This window comes from Schistocerca nitens, chromosome 11, assembly GCF_023898315.1.
Source record: "Schistocerca nitens isolate TAMUIC-IGC-003100 chromosome 11, iqSchNite1.1, whole genome shotgun sequence".
Lineage (NCBI taxonomy): Eukaryota > Metazoa > Arthropoda > Insecta > Orthoptera > Acrididae > Schistocerca > Schistocerca nitens.
Window position 1 is genome coordinate 149,352,701 of NC_064624.1, and position 13,067 is coordinate 149,365,767.

Here is a 13,067-nt window from a genome sequence, read left to right on the forward strand (position 1 = left end):
TTCGCTTGTCGCGTGCAACCTTCGACACACGCGGAAGGCGCATCTTGTCCCTGGTGTCCAGCGGGGGGCTGGCGCGCGGCCGACCGGCGTATGGTCTGTGCGGGGTGTGGCAGTGTCGTGCTGGAGGGCGCCACTGGTAGCGATGTGAGCTTCCTCGCCTCACACCGGGTGTTTGCGTAGTTGGCAGTGCATTCGCACCTTTCCTATCCCTGTCCCCGTCCCGACTTGGCCCGACTTTGCTCGACTGCCGCTCGCTGCCGCTCGGGTCGTGGTCCATATGACGGCGCAAGCACGACAAACGTCTGCGGGACTAGACGACGCGACTAAAGAAAAAATTTATGATTACAAATCAAATTTGGAACTTTACGGTGCAGCACAACAATAGGCGCTGACGCATTTCAGGGCAGATTCGTGCTGTTTTATCGTTTTCAAAGACTTCCCGGCAAACTTCGTTAGCACATTCTCCCTCAAACTGAGTTAATTACCGCATTATCGTACCGTTGCATTAGTTTAAAATGCTTAAGAAAGCATCTTTGTCATGACAGAAAGGTAGTATGAAACGACTGCTGGCAGGATAGCGACTTAAAAAGCAAAAATGCAGGGGAGCCAAAAGTACCATTTTTATTGGCTCATATTTATTTTATTTTATTTTATTTTTGTTTTCGCACCATTACAGTAGTTTAAAATGCTTAAGGAAACGTCTTTGTCACAACAGAAGGGTAGTATGGCAAGAGGGCTGGCAGGAGTAGCGACATAAAAAGGAAAAAAAAGGAAGGGGAGCCCACAGCACCTTTTTTTCTTTTTTTAATTTATTTTTTATTTATTTATTTTTTCATTTTTTTGTTTTTTGCTTTTTTTGTTTTTTTTTCCTTTTTTTATTTTTTTTTAACAGAAGGGTAGTATGGCGAGAGGGCTGGCAGGAGTAGCGACATAAAAAGGAAAAAAAAGAAGGGAGAGCCAACAGCACCCGATGTTCCCAGGCGGTCACCCATCCAAGTACTAACCGGGCCCGATGTTGCTTAACTTCGGTGATCGGACGAGAACCGGTGTATTTAACATGGTATGGCCGTTGGCGCACATATACTGTAGGCGCACGGCAGAATTCGCATTCGGCTCTCCTCCCAACACACAAAATGTTAGTTTTCGGCCGCATTTGACGAAAGCACCTCCTTCCGCAACAGCGAGTTCCTCGAGGACGGCGCGGAGTGCGCGCCCGACGTCCCAGCAGAACGATTGCCGAATTGGCGGGCGCGCCGTCGCGTGTGTGAGACGCGCAGCTGCTCGTTGCACCTCCTGTCATTCGCTTGTCGCGTGCAACCTTCGACACACGCGGAAGGCGCATCTTGTCCCTGGTGTCCAGCGGGGGGCTGGCGCGCGGCCGACCGGCGTATGGTCTGTGCGGGGTGTGGCAGTGTCGTGCTGGAGGGCGCCACTGGTAGCGATGTGAGCTTCCTCGCCTCACACCGGGTGTTTGCGTAGTTGGCAGTGCATTCGCACCTTTCCTATCCCTGTCCCCGTCCCGACTTGGCCCGACTGCCGCTCGCTGCCGCTCGGGTCGTGGTCCATATGACGGCGCAAGCACGACAAACGTCTGCGGGACTAGACGACGCGACTAAAGAAAAAATTTATGATTACAAATCAAATTTGGAACTTTACGGTGCAGCACAACAATAGGCGCTGACGCATTTCAGGGCAGATTCGTGCTGTTTTATCGTTTTCAAAGACTTCCCGGCAAACTTCGTTAGCACATTCTCCCTCAAACTGAGTTAATTACCGCATTATCGTACCGTTGCATTAGTTTAAAATGCTTAAGAAAGCATCTTTGTCATGACAGAAAGGTAGTATGAAACGACTGCTGGCAGGATAGCGACTTAAAAAGCAAAAATGCAGGGGAGCCAAAAGTACCATTTTTATTGGCTCATATTTATTTTATTTTATTTTATTTTTGTTTTCGCACCATTACAGTAGTTTAAAATGCTTAAGGAAACGTCTTTGTCACAACAGAAGGGTAGTATGGCAAGAGGGCTGGCAGGAGTAGCGACATAAAAAGGAAAAAAAAGGAAGGGGAGCCCACAGCACCTTTTTTTCTTTTTTTAATTTATTTTTTATTTATTTATTTTTTCATTTTTTTGTTTTTTGCTTTTTTTGTTTTTTTTTCCTTTTTTTATTTTTTTTTAACAGAAGGGTAGTATGGCGAGAGGGCTGGCAGGAGTAGCGACATAAAAAGGAAAAAAAAGAAGGGAGAGCCAACAGCACCCGATGTTCCCAGGCGGTCACCCATCCAAGTACTAACCGGGCCCGATGTTGCTTAACTTCGGTGATCGGACGAGAACCGGTGTATTTAACATGGTATGGCCGTTGGCGCACATATACTGTAGGCGCACGGCAGAATTCGCATTCGGCTCTCCTCCCAACACACAAAATGTTAGTTTTCGGCCGCATTTGACGAAAGCACCTCCTTCCGCAACAGCGAGTTCCTCGAGGACGGCGCGGAGTGCGCGCCCGACGTCCCAGCAGAACGATTGCCGAATTGGCGGGCGCGCCGTCGCGTGTGTGAGACGCGCAGCTGCTCGTTGCACCTCCTGTCATTCGCTTGTCGCGTGCAACCTTCGACACACGCGGAAGGCGCATCTTGTCCCTGGTGTCCAGCGGGGGGCTGGCGCGCGGCCGACCGGCGTATGGTCTGTGCGGGGTGTGGCAGTGTCGTGCTGGAGGGCGCCACTGGTAGCGATGTGAGCTTCCTCGCCTCACACCGGGTGTTTGCGTAGTTGGCAGTGCATTCGCACCTTTCCTATCCCTGTCCCCGTCCCGACTTAGCCCGCTTTGCTCGACTGCCGCTCGCTGCCGCTCGGGTCGTGGTCCATATGACGGCGCAAGCACGACAAACGTCTGCGGGACTAGACGACGCGACTAAAGAAAAAATTTATGATTACAAATCAAATTTGGAACTTTACGGTGCAGCACAACAATAGGCGCTGACGCATTTCAGGGCAGATTCGTGCTGTTTTATCGTTTTCAAAGACTTCCCGGCAAACTTCGTTAGCACATTCTCCCTCAAACTGAGTTAATTACCGCATTATCGTACCGTTGCATTAGTTTAAAATGCTTAAGAAAGCATCTTTGTCATGACAGAAAGGTAGTATGAAACGACTGCTGGCAGGATAGCGACTTAAAAAGCAAAAATGCAGGGGAGCCAAAAGTACCATTTTTATTGGCTCATATTTATTTTATTTTATTTTATTTTTGTTTTCGCACCATTACAGTAGTTTAAAATGCTTAAGGAAACGTCTTTGTCACAACAGAAGGGTAGTATGGCAAGAGGGCTGGCAGGAGTAGCGACATAAAAAGGAAAAAAAAGGAAGGGGAGCCAACAGCACCTTTTTTCTTTTTTTAATTTATTTTTTATTTATTTATTTTTCATTTTTTTTGTTTTTTGCTTTTTTTGTTTTTTTTCCTTTTTTTATTTTTTATTTTTTTTTAACAGAAGGGTAGTATGGCGAGAGGGCTGGCAGGAGTAGCGACATAAAAAGGAAAAAAAAGAAGGGAGAGCCAACAGCACCCGATGTTCCCAGGCGGTCACCCATCCAAGTACTAACCGGGCCCGATGTTGCTTAACTTCGGTGATCGGACGAGAACCGGTGTATTTAACATGGTATGGCCGTTGGCGCACATATACTGTAGGCGCACGGCAGAATTCGCATTCGGCTCTCCTCCCAACACACAAAATGTTAGTTTTCGGCCGCATTTGACGAAAGCACCTCCTTCCGCAACAGCGAGTTCCTCGAGGACGGCGCGGAGTGCGCGCCCGACGTCCCAGCAGAACGATTGCCGAATTGGCGGGCGCGCCGTCGCGTGTGTGAGACGCGCAGCTGCTCGTTGCACCTCCTGTCATTCGCTTGTCGCGTGCAACCTTCGACACACGCGGAAGGCGCATCTTGTCCCTGGTGTCCAGCGGGGGGCTGGCGCGCGGCCGACCGGCGTATGGTCTGTGCGGGGTGTGGCAGTGTCGTGCTGGAGGGCGCCACTGGTAGCGATGTGAGCTTCCTCGCCTCACACCGGGTGTTTGCGTAGTTGGCAGTGCATTCGCACCTTTCCTATCCCTGTCCCCGTCCCGACTTGGCCCGACTTTGCTCGACTGCCGCTCGCTGCCGCTCGGGTCGTGGTCCATATGACGGCGCAAGCACGACAAACGTCTGCGGGACTAGACGACGCGACTAAAGAAAAAATTTATGATTACAAATCAAATTTGGAACTTTACGGTGCAGCACAACAATAGGCGCTGACGCATTTCAGGGCAGATTCGTGCTGTTTTATCGTTTTCAAAGACTTCCCGGCAAACTTCGTTAGCACATTCTCCCTCAAACTGAGTTAATTACCGCATTATCGTACCGTTGCATTAGTTTAAAATGCTTAAGAAAGCATCTTTGTCATGACAGAAAGGTAGTATGAAACGACTGCTGGCAGGATAGCGACTTAAAAAGCAAAAATGCAGGGGAGCCAAAAGTACCATTTTTATTGGCTCATATTTATTTTATTTTATTTTATTTTTGTTTTCGCACCATTACAGTAGTTTAAAATGCTTAAGGAAACGTCTTTGTCACAACAGAAGGGTAGTATGGCAAGAGGGCTGGCAGGAGTAGCGACATAAAAAGGAAAAAAAAGGAAGGGGAGCCAACAGCACCTTTTTTCTTTTTTTAATTTATTTTTTATTTATTTATTTTTTCATTTTTTTTGTTTTTTGCTTTTTTTGTTTTTTTTCCTTTTTTTATTTTTTATTTTTTTTTAACAGAAGGGTAGTATGGCGAGAGGGCTGGCAGGAGTAGCGACATAAAAAGGAAAAAAAAAAGAAGGGAGAGCCAACAGCACCCGATGTTCCCAGGCGGTCACCCATCCAAGTACTAACCGGGCCCGATATTGCTTAACTTCGGTGATCGGACGAGAACCGGTGTATTTAACATGGTATGGCCGTTGGCGCACATATACTGTAGGCGCACGGCAGAATTCGCATTCGGCTCTCCTCCCAACACACAAAATGTTAGTTTTCGGCCGCATTTGACGAAAGCACCTCCTTCCGCAACAGCGAGTTCCTCGAGGACGGCGCGGAGTGCGCGCCCGACGTCCCAGCAGAACGATTGCCGAATTGGCGGGCGCGCCGTCGCGTGTGTGAGACGCGCAGCTGCTCGTTGCACCTCCTGTCATTCGCTTGTCGCGTGCAACCTTCGACACACGCGGAAGGCGCATCTTGTCCCTGGTGTCCAGCGGGGGGCTGGCGCGCGGCCGACCGGCGTATGGTCTGTGCGGGGTGTGGCAGTGTCGTGCTGGAGGGCGCCACTGGTAGCGATGTGAGCTTCCTCGCCTCACACCGGGTGTTTGCGTAGTTGGCAGTGCATTCGCACCTTTCCTATCCCTGTCCCCGTCCCGACTTAGCCCGCTTTGCTCGACTGCCGCTCGCTGCCGCTCGGGTCGTGGTCCATATGACGGCGCAAGCACGACAAACGTCTGCGGGACTAGACGACGCGACTAAAGAAAAAATTTATGATTACAAATCAAATTTGGAACTTTACGGTGCAGCACAACAATAGGCGCTGACGCATTTCAGGGCAGATTCGTGCTGTTTTATCGTTTTCAAAGACTTCCCGGCAAACTTCGTTAGCACATTCTCCCTCAAACTGAGTTAATTACCGCATTATCGTACCGTTGCATTAGTTTAAAATGCTTAAGAAAGCATCTTTGTCATGACAGAAAGGTAGTATGAAACGACTGCTGGCAGGATAGCGACTTAAAAAGCAAAAATGCAGGGGAGCCAAAAGTACCATTTTTATTGGCTCATATTTATTTTATTTTATTTTATTTTTGTTTTCGCACCATTACAGTAGTTTAAAATGCTTAAGGAAACGTCTTTGTCACAACAGAAGGGTAGTATGGCAAGAGGGCTGGCAGGAGTAGCGACATAAAAAGGAAAAAAAAGGAAGGGGAGCCCACAGCACCTTTTTTTCTTTTTTTAATTTATTTTTTATTTATTTATTTTTTCATTTTTTTGTTTTTTGCTTTTTTTGTTTTTTTTCCTTTTTTTATTTTTTTTTAACAGAAGGGTAGTATGGCGAGAGGGCTGGCAGGAGTAGCGACATAAAAAGGAAAAAAAAGAAGGGAGAGCCAACAGCACCCGATGTTCCCAGGCGGTCACCCATCCAAGTACTAACCGGGCCCGATGTTGCTTAACTTCGGTGATCGGACGAGAACCGGTGTATTTAACATGGTATGGCCGTTGGCGCACATATACTGTAGGCGCACGGCAGAATTCGCATTCGGCTCTCCTCCCAACACACAAAATGTTAGTTTTCGGCCGCATTTGACGAAAGCACCTCCTTCCGCAACAGCGAGTTCCTCGAGGACGGCGCGGAGTGCGCGCCCGACGTCCCAGCAGAACGATTGCCGAATTGGCGGGCGCGCCGTCGCGTGTGTGAGACGCGCAGCTGCTCGTTGCACCTCCTGTCATTCGCTTGTCGCGTGCAACCTTCGACACACGCGGAAGGCGCATCTTGTCCCTGGTGTCCAGCGGGGGGCTGGCGCGCGGCCGACCGGCGTATGGTCTGTGCGGGGTGTGGCAGTGTCGTGCTGGAGGGCGCCACTGGTAGCGATGTGAGCTTCCTCGCCTCACACCGGGTGTTTGCGTAGTTGGCAGTGCATTCGCACCTTTCCTATCCCTGTCCCCGTCCCGACTTGGCCCGACTGCCGCTCGCTGCCGCTCGGGTCGTGGTCCATATGACGGCGCAAGCACGACAAACGTCTGCGGGACTAGACGACGCGACTAAAGAAAAAATTTATGATTACAAATCAAATTTGGAACTTTACGGTGCAGCACAACAATAGGCGCTGACGCATTTCAGGGCAGATTCGTGCTGTTTTATCGTTTTCAAAGACTTCCCGGCAAACTTCGTTAGCACATTCTCCCTCAAACTGAGTTAATTACCGCATTATCGTACCGTTGCATTAGTTTAAAATGCTTAAGAAAGCATCTTTGTCATGACAGAAAGGTAGTATGAAACGACTGCTGGCAGGATAGCGACTTAAAAAGCAAAAATGCAGGGGAGCCAAAAGTACCATTTTTATTGGCTCATATTTATTTTATTTTATTTTATTTTTGTTTTCGCACCATTACAGTAGTTTAAAATGCTTAAGGAAACGTCTTTGTCACAACAGAAGGGTAGTATGGCAAGAGGGCTGGCAGGAGTAGCGACATAAAAAGGAAAAAAAAGGAAGGGGAGCCCACAGCACCTTTTTTTCTTTTTTTAATTTATTTTTTATTTATTTATTTTTTCATTTTTTTGTTTTTTGCTTTTTTTGTTTTTTTTTCCTTTTTTTATTTTTTTTTAACAGAAGGGTAGTATGGCGAGAGGGCTGGCAGGAGTAGCGACATAAAAAGGAAAAAAAAGAAGGGAGAGCCAACAGCACCCGATGTTCCCAGGCGGTCACCCATCCAAGTACTAACCGGGCCCGATGTTGCTTAACTTCGGTGATCGGACGAGAACCGGTGTATTTAACATGGTATGGCCGTTGGCGCACATATACTGTAGGCGCACGGCAGAATTCGCATTCGGCTCTCCTCCCAACACACAAAATGTTAGTTTTCGGCCGCATTTGACGAAAGCACCTCCTTCCGCAACAGCGAGTTCCTCGAGGACGGCGCGGAGTGCGCGCCCGACGTCCCAGCAGAACGATTGCCGAATTGGCGGGCGCGCCGTCGCGTGTGTGAGACGCGCAGCTGCTCGTTGCACCTCCTGTCATTCGCTTGTCGCGTGCAACCTTCGACACACGCGGAAGGCGCATCTTGTCCCTGGTGTCCAGCGGGGGGCTGGCGCGCGGCCGACCGGCGTATGGTCTGTGCGGGGTGTGGCAGTGTCGTGCTGGAGGGCGCCACTGGTAGCGATGTGAGCTTCCTCGCCTCACACCGGGTGTTTGCGTAGTTGGCAGTGCATTCGCACCTTTCCTATCCCTGTCCCCGTCCCGACTTAGCCCGCTTTGCTCGACTGCCGCTCGCTGCCGCTCGGGTCGTGGTCCATATGACGGCGCAAGCACGACAAACGTCTGCGGGACTAGACGACGCGACTAAAGAAAAAATTTATGATTACAAATCAAATTTGGAACTTTACGGTGCAGCACAACAATAGGCGCTGACGCATTTCAGGGCAGATTCGTGCTGTTTTATCGTTTTCAAAGACTTCCCGGCAAACTTCGTTAGCACATTCTCCCTCAAACTGAGTTAATTACCGCATTATCGTACCGTTGCATTAGTTTAAAATGCTTAAGAAAGCATCTTTGTCATGACAGAAAGGTAGTATGAAACGACTGCTGGCAGGATAGCGACTTAAAAAGCAAAAATGCAGGGGAGCCAAAAGTACCATTTTTATTGGCTCATATTTATTTTATTTTATTTTATTTTTGTTTTCGCACCATTACAGTAGTTTAAAATGCTTAAGGAAACGTCTTTGTCACAACAGAAGGGTAGTATGGCAAGAGGGCTGGCAGGAGTAGCGACATAAAAAGGAAAAAAAAGGAAGGGGAGCCAACAGCACCTTTTTTCTTTTTTTAATTTATTTTTTATTTATTTATTTTTCATTTTTTTTGTTTTTTGCTTTTTTTGTTTTTTTTCCTTTTTTTATTTTTTATTTTTTTTTAACAGAAGGGTAGTATGGCGAGAGGGCTGGCAGGAGTAGCGACATAAAAAGGAAAAAAAAGAAGGGAGAGCCAACAGCACCCGATGTTCCCAGGCGGTCACCCATCCAAGTACTAACCGGGCCCGATGTTGCTTAACTTCGGTGATCGGACGAGAACCGGTGTATTTAACATGGTATGGCCGTTGGCGCACATATACTGTAGGCGCACGGCAGAATTCGCATTCGGCTCTCCTCCCAACACACAAAATGTTAGTTTTCGGCCGCATTTGACGAAAGCACCTCCTTCCGCAACAGCGAGTTCCTCGAGGACGGCGCGGAGTGCGCGCCCGACGTCCCAGCAGAACGATTGCCGAATTGGCGGGCGCGCCGTCGCGTGTGTGAGACGCGCAGCTGCTCGTTGCACCTCCTGTCATTCGCTTGTCGCGTGCAACCTTCGACACACGCGGAAGGCGCATCTTGTCCCTGGTGTCCAGCGGGGGGCTGGCGCGCGGCCGACCGGCGTATGGTCTGTGCGGGGTGTGGCAGTGTCGTGCTGGAGGGCGCCACTGGTAGCGATGTGAGCTTCCTCGCCTCACACCGGGTGTTTGCGTAGTTGGCAGTGCATTCGCACCTTTCCTATCCCTGTCCCCGTCCCGACTTGGCCCGACTTTGCTCGACTGCCGCTCGCTGCCGCTCGGGTCGTGGTCCATATGACGGCGCAAGCACGACAAACGTCTGCGGGACTAGACGACGCGACTAAAGAAAAAATTTATGATTACAAATCAAATTTGGAACTTTACGGTGCAGCACAACAATAGGCGCTGACGCATTTCAGGGCAGATTCGTGCTGTTTTATCGTTTTCAAAGACTTCCCGGCAAACTTCGTTAGCACATTCTCCCTCAAACTGAGTTAATTACCGCATTATCGTACCGTTGCATTAGTTTAAAATGCTTAAGAAAGCATCTTTGTCATGACAGAAAGGTAGTATGAAACGACTGCTGGCAGGATAGCGACTTAAAAAGCAAAAATGCAGGGGAGCCAAAAGTACCATTTTTATTGGCTCATATTTATTTTATTTTATTTTATTTTTGTTTTCGCACCATTACAGTAGTTTAAAATGCTTAAGGAAACGTCTTTGTCACAACAGAAGGGTAGTATGGCAAGAGGGCTGGCAGGAGTAGCGACATAAAAAGGAAAAAAAAGGAAGGGGAGCCAACAGCACCTTTTTTCTTTTTTTAATTTATTTTTTATTTATTTATTTTTTCATTTTTTTTGTTTTTTGCTTTTTTTGTTTTTTTTCCTTTTTTTATTTTTTATTTTTTTTTAACAGAAGGGTAGTATGGCGAGAGGGCTGGCAGGAGTAGCGACATAAAAAGGAAAAAAAAAAGAAGGGAGAGCCAACAGCACCCGATGTTCCCAGGCGGTCACCCATCCAAGTACTAACCGGGCCCGATATTGCTTAACTTCGGTGATCGGACGAGAACCGGTGTATTTAACATGGTATGGCCGTTGGCGCACATATACTGTAGGCGCACGGCAGAATTCGCATTCGGCTCTCCTCCCAACACACAAAATGTTAGTTTTCGGCCGCATTTGACGAAAGCACCTCCTTCCGCAACAGCGAGTTCCTCGAGGACGGCGCGGAGTGCGCGCCCGACGTCCCAGCAGAACGATTGCCGAATTGGCGGGCGCGCCGTCGCGTGTGTGAGACGCGCAGCTGCTCGTTGCACCTCCTGTCATTCGCTTGTCGCGTGCAACCTTCGACACACGCGGAAGGCGCATCTTGTCCCTGGTGTCCAGCGGGGGGCTGGCGCGCGGCCGACCGGCGTATGGTCTGTGCGGGGTGTGGCAGTGTCGTGCTGGAGGGCGCCACTGGTAGCGATGTGAGCTTCCTCGCCTCACACCGGGTGTTTGCGTAGTTGGCAGTGCATTCGCACCTTTCCTATCCCTGTCCCCGTCCCGACTTAGCCCGCTTTGCTCGACTGCCGCTCGCTGCCGCTCGGGTCGTGGTCCATATGACGGCGCAAGCACGACAAACGTCTGCGGGACTAGACGACGCGACTAAAGAAAAAATTTATGATTACAAATCAAATTTGGAACTTTACGGTGCAGCACAACAATAGGCGCTGACGCATTTCAGGGCAGATTCGTGCTGTTTTATCGTTTTCAAAGACTTCCCGGCAAACTTCGTTAGCACATTCTCCCTCAAACTGAGTTAATTACCGCATTATCGTACCGTTGCATTAGTTTAAAATGCTTAAGAAAGCATCTTTGTCATGACAGAAAGGTAGTATGAAACGACTGCTGGCAGGATAGCGACTTAAAAAGCAAAAATGCAGGGGAGCCAAAAGTACCATTTTTATTGGCTCATATTTATTTTATTTTATTTTATTTTTGTTTTCGCACCATTACAGTAGTTTAAAATGCTTAAGGAAACGTCTTTGTCACAACAGAAGGGTAGTATGGCAAGAGGGCTGGCAGGAGTAGCGACATAAAAAGGAAAAAAAAGGAAGGGGAGCCCACAGCACCTTTTTTTCTTTTTTTAATTTATTTTTTATTTATTTATTTTTTCATTTTTTTGTTTTTTGCTTTTTTTGTTTTTTTTTCCTTTTTTTATTTTTTTTTAACAGAAGGGTAGTATGGCGAGAGGGCTGGCAGGAGTAGCGACATAAAAAGGAAAAAAAAGAAGGGAGAGCCAACAGCACCTTTTTTTTTTTTTTTTTTTTTTTTTTTTTTTTTTTTTTTTTTTTTTTCTAAGTTAGTACGAAAAAGAGGCCTGGCAGGTGTAGCGACGTAAAAATTAAAAAATGAGATAGAGCCAACAGCACCTTTTTTTTTTTTTTTCTTTTTTTTTTTTTTTTCTTTTTTTTTTTTTTTTTTTTTTCTTTTTTTTTCTTATTTTTTTTTTTTTTTTTTTTTGTTTTTTTTTTTTTTTATTTTTTTTTTTTTTTTATTTTTGGAGGCCTCCCAACTCCCCTTATAGCCCGGCCTTTTCGCTCTCCACAATACGCCTTCTGCGGCGAGCTTCTCAGCTATAAATACATGCCGTTGGTAGTGCAGAATGAAGAACGAAGAGGGGCTAAAGAGATGCTCCTTCTCGCCGGTCGCAGATGGTGTGCGCCAGATGGAACGGGAAGGGGTCCTCGTCTGGTGACGTAGGAGCGGCACTGTCATCGAAGGGGAGGGCAAGACTTAAACAACGTCGAAAACAATGAAAATATTCGTAAAGAAAGCCAAACGGAAAAGTTCTTCCATAAAGCGGCGGCAAGAATTATACCGACCAAATGTGGGAGAAAGAAAACGAAGATGAATGACTTCGCAACAAAAGAACCAGTCACAAACCTCTGTCAAGAAAGAGGAAGGCCTGGGAGGTCCCTCTAATAACGTATGGAAGGAAAAGTAACAGATCCGCTTCCCCGCGGTACTGGCGGTGAAGAAAAATGAAATAAAGGAGACGTATGCCCTAAATGAAACGGAAGTAGTAAAAGAAACGAACCGCCACACTTCCACAGGCGGTAACGAACAACATAAAAAACAAAAGATGGTTTTCGAGAGTAGCACCAAGACACGAAAACCATGCAGAGAACAAACAACCAAAATGGCAGGGCATTGGCGTCACACACAACATTGGTACCGAAACGACAATTTCAGACAAAAAATGGTAACACAAAGATAAACAAAAACAAAACTTCCGACGTGACACTTAGAAGGTAGTGTACACTGTCCGTAGATCGGAAAAACAAAAAACTGTCACAGTTCGTCATCAAGATGACGGTCAAGGTGATCCCAAACACAAAAAACTTGTCCAACAATTTCTCTTGCAGTGTTCGTTCCCATATATCACATAATCAGGAAAGGGTGTATAATTATATACACATAGATATAAGTCACTTTTAAGGAGGGGTCACGACCGAGTGAAATGCATGGGACAAAGCCACATGCAAAAAGTTAGAGAACGTCGCTGAATAGGTCCTACTGGCGCGTTCTTCATTGTGGAAAGTCCATAAACGGGTGAGAAAAGTCACAGTATCGGTAATTTTAAGACTAAAGATGGCATGAATTGTGTGTCCATATATCCAGATGGTGGCATTCCGCTTTGTGGACGGGTAAGGCTTCCACTGTGGCACTATCGCGTCCGTCACAGTAACCTGCCTGACGGTCACTCTATTTATGAGTCGAATCATGTCCCTCGCACAGTACCATATGTCCCGGAACCTGGAGCACTCGAAGCGGTGCTCGATGTCGTCCGGGACTCCGCAGGCCTCGCACTGGCTGAACCGGATGAGGTTGATGGAGTGGAGCTTGCAGTTTGTGGCAACAGTGCGGTTGACCACCCTGTACCACGTGGCCCTCACGTCAGCTGGTATGACGCGGGAACTGATGTTCCGCCATACGGCGCTCCAATCGTGCTG

The 13,067-nt window shown here is 47.6% G+C and overlaps 8 non-coding genes across 8 annotated transcripts; all 8 read right to left on the minus strand.

Moving 5' to 3' along the window:
- Positions 1–955: 955 nt before the first annotated feature.
- Positions 956–1,074, minus strand: LOC126213826 (5S ribosomal RNA). Its single transcript, XR_007541470.1, has one exon. It is a non-coding gene; the product is annotated as a 5S ribosomal RNA (ribosomal RNA).
- A 1,170-nt stretch (positions 1,075–2,244) lies between these two features.
- Positions 2,245–2,363, minus strand: LOC126213827 (5S ribosomal RNA). Its single transcript, XR_007541471.1, has one exon. It is a non-coding gene; the product is annotated as a 5S ribosomal RNA (ribosomal RNA).
- Positions 2,364–3,547: 1,184 nt separating this feature from the next.
- LOC126213828 (5S ribosomal RNA) lies at positions 3,548–3,666 on the minus strand. Its single transcript, XR_007541472.1, has one exon. It is a non-coding gene; the product is annotated as a 5S ribosomal RNA (ribosomal RNA).
- A 1,188-nt stretch (positions 3,667–4,854) lies between these two features.
- On the minus strand, positions 4,855–4,973 carry LOC126213958 (5S ribosomal RNA). The gene has a single exon (XR_007541589.1). It is a non-coding gene; the product is annotated as a 5S ribosomal RNA (ribosomal RNA).
- Positions 4,974–6,151: 1,178 nt separating this feature from the next.
- LOC126213830 (5S ribosomal RNA) lies at positions 6,152–6,270 on the minus strand. The gene has a single exon (XR_007541473.1). It is a non-coding gene; the product is annotated as a 5S ribosomal RNA (ribosomal RNA).
- A 1,170-nt stretch (positions 6,271–7,440) lies between these two features.
- Positions 7,441–7,559, minus strand: LOC126213831 (5S ribosomal RNA). Its single transcript, XR_007541474.1, has one exon. It is a non-coding gene; the product is annotated as a 5S ribosomal RNA (ribosomal RNA).
- A 1,184-nt stretch (positions 7,560–8,743) lies between these two features.
- On the minus strand, positions 8,744–8,862 carry LOC126213832 (5S ribosomal RNA). The gene has a single exon (XR_007541475.1). It is a non-coding gene; the product is annotated as a 5S ribosomal RNA (ribosomal RNA).
- A 1,188-nt stretch (positions 8,863–10,050) lies between these two features.
- LOC126213959 (5S ribosomal RNA) lies at positions 10,051–10,169 on the minus strand. The gene has a single exon (XR_007541590.1). It is a non-coding gene; the product is annotated as a 5S ribosomal RNA (ribosomal RNA).
- Positions 10,170–13,067: the final 2,898 nt, after the last annotated feature.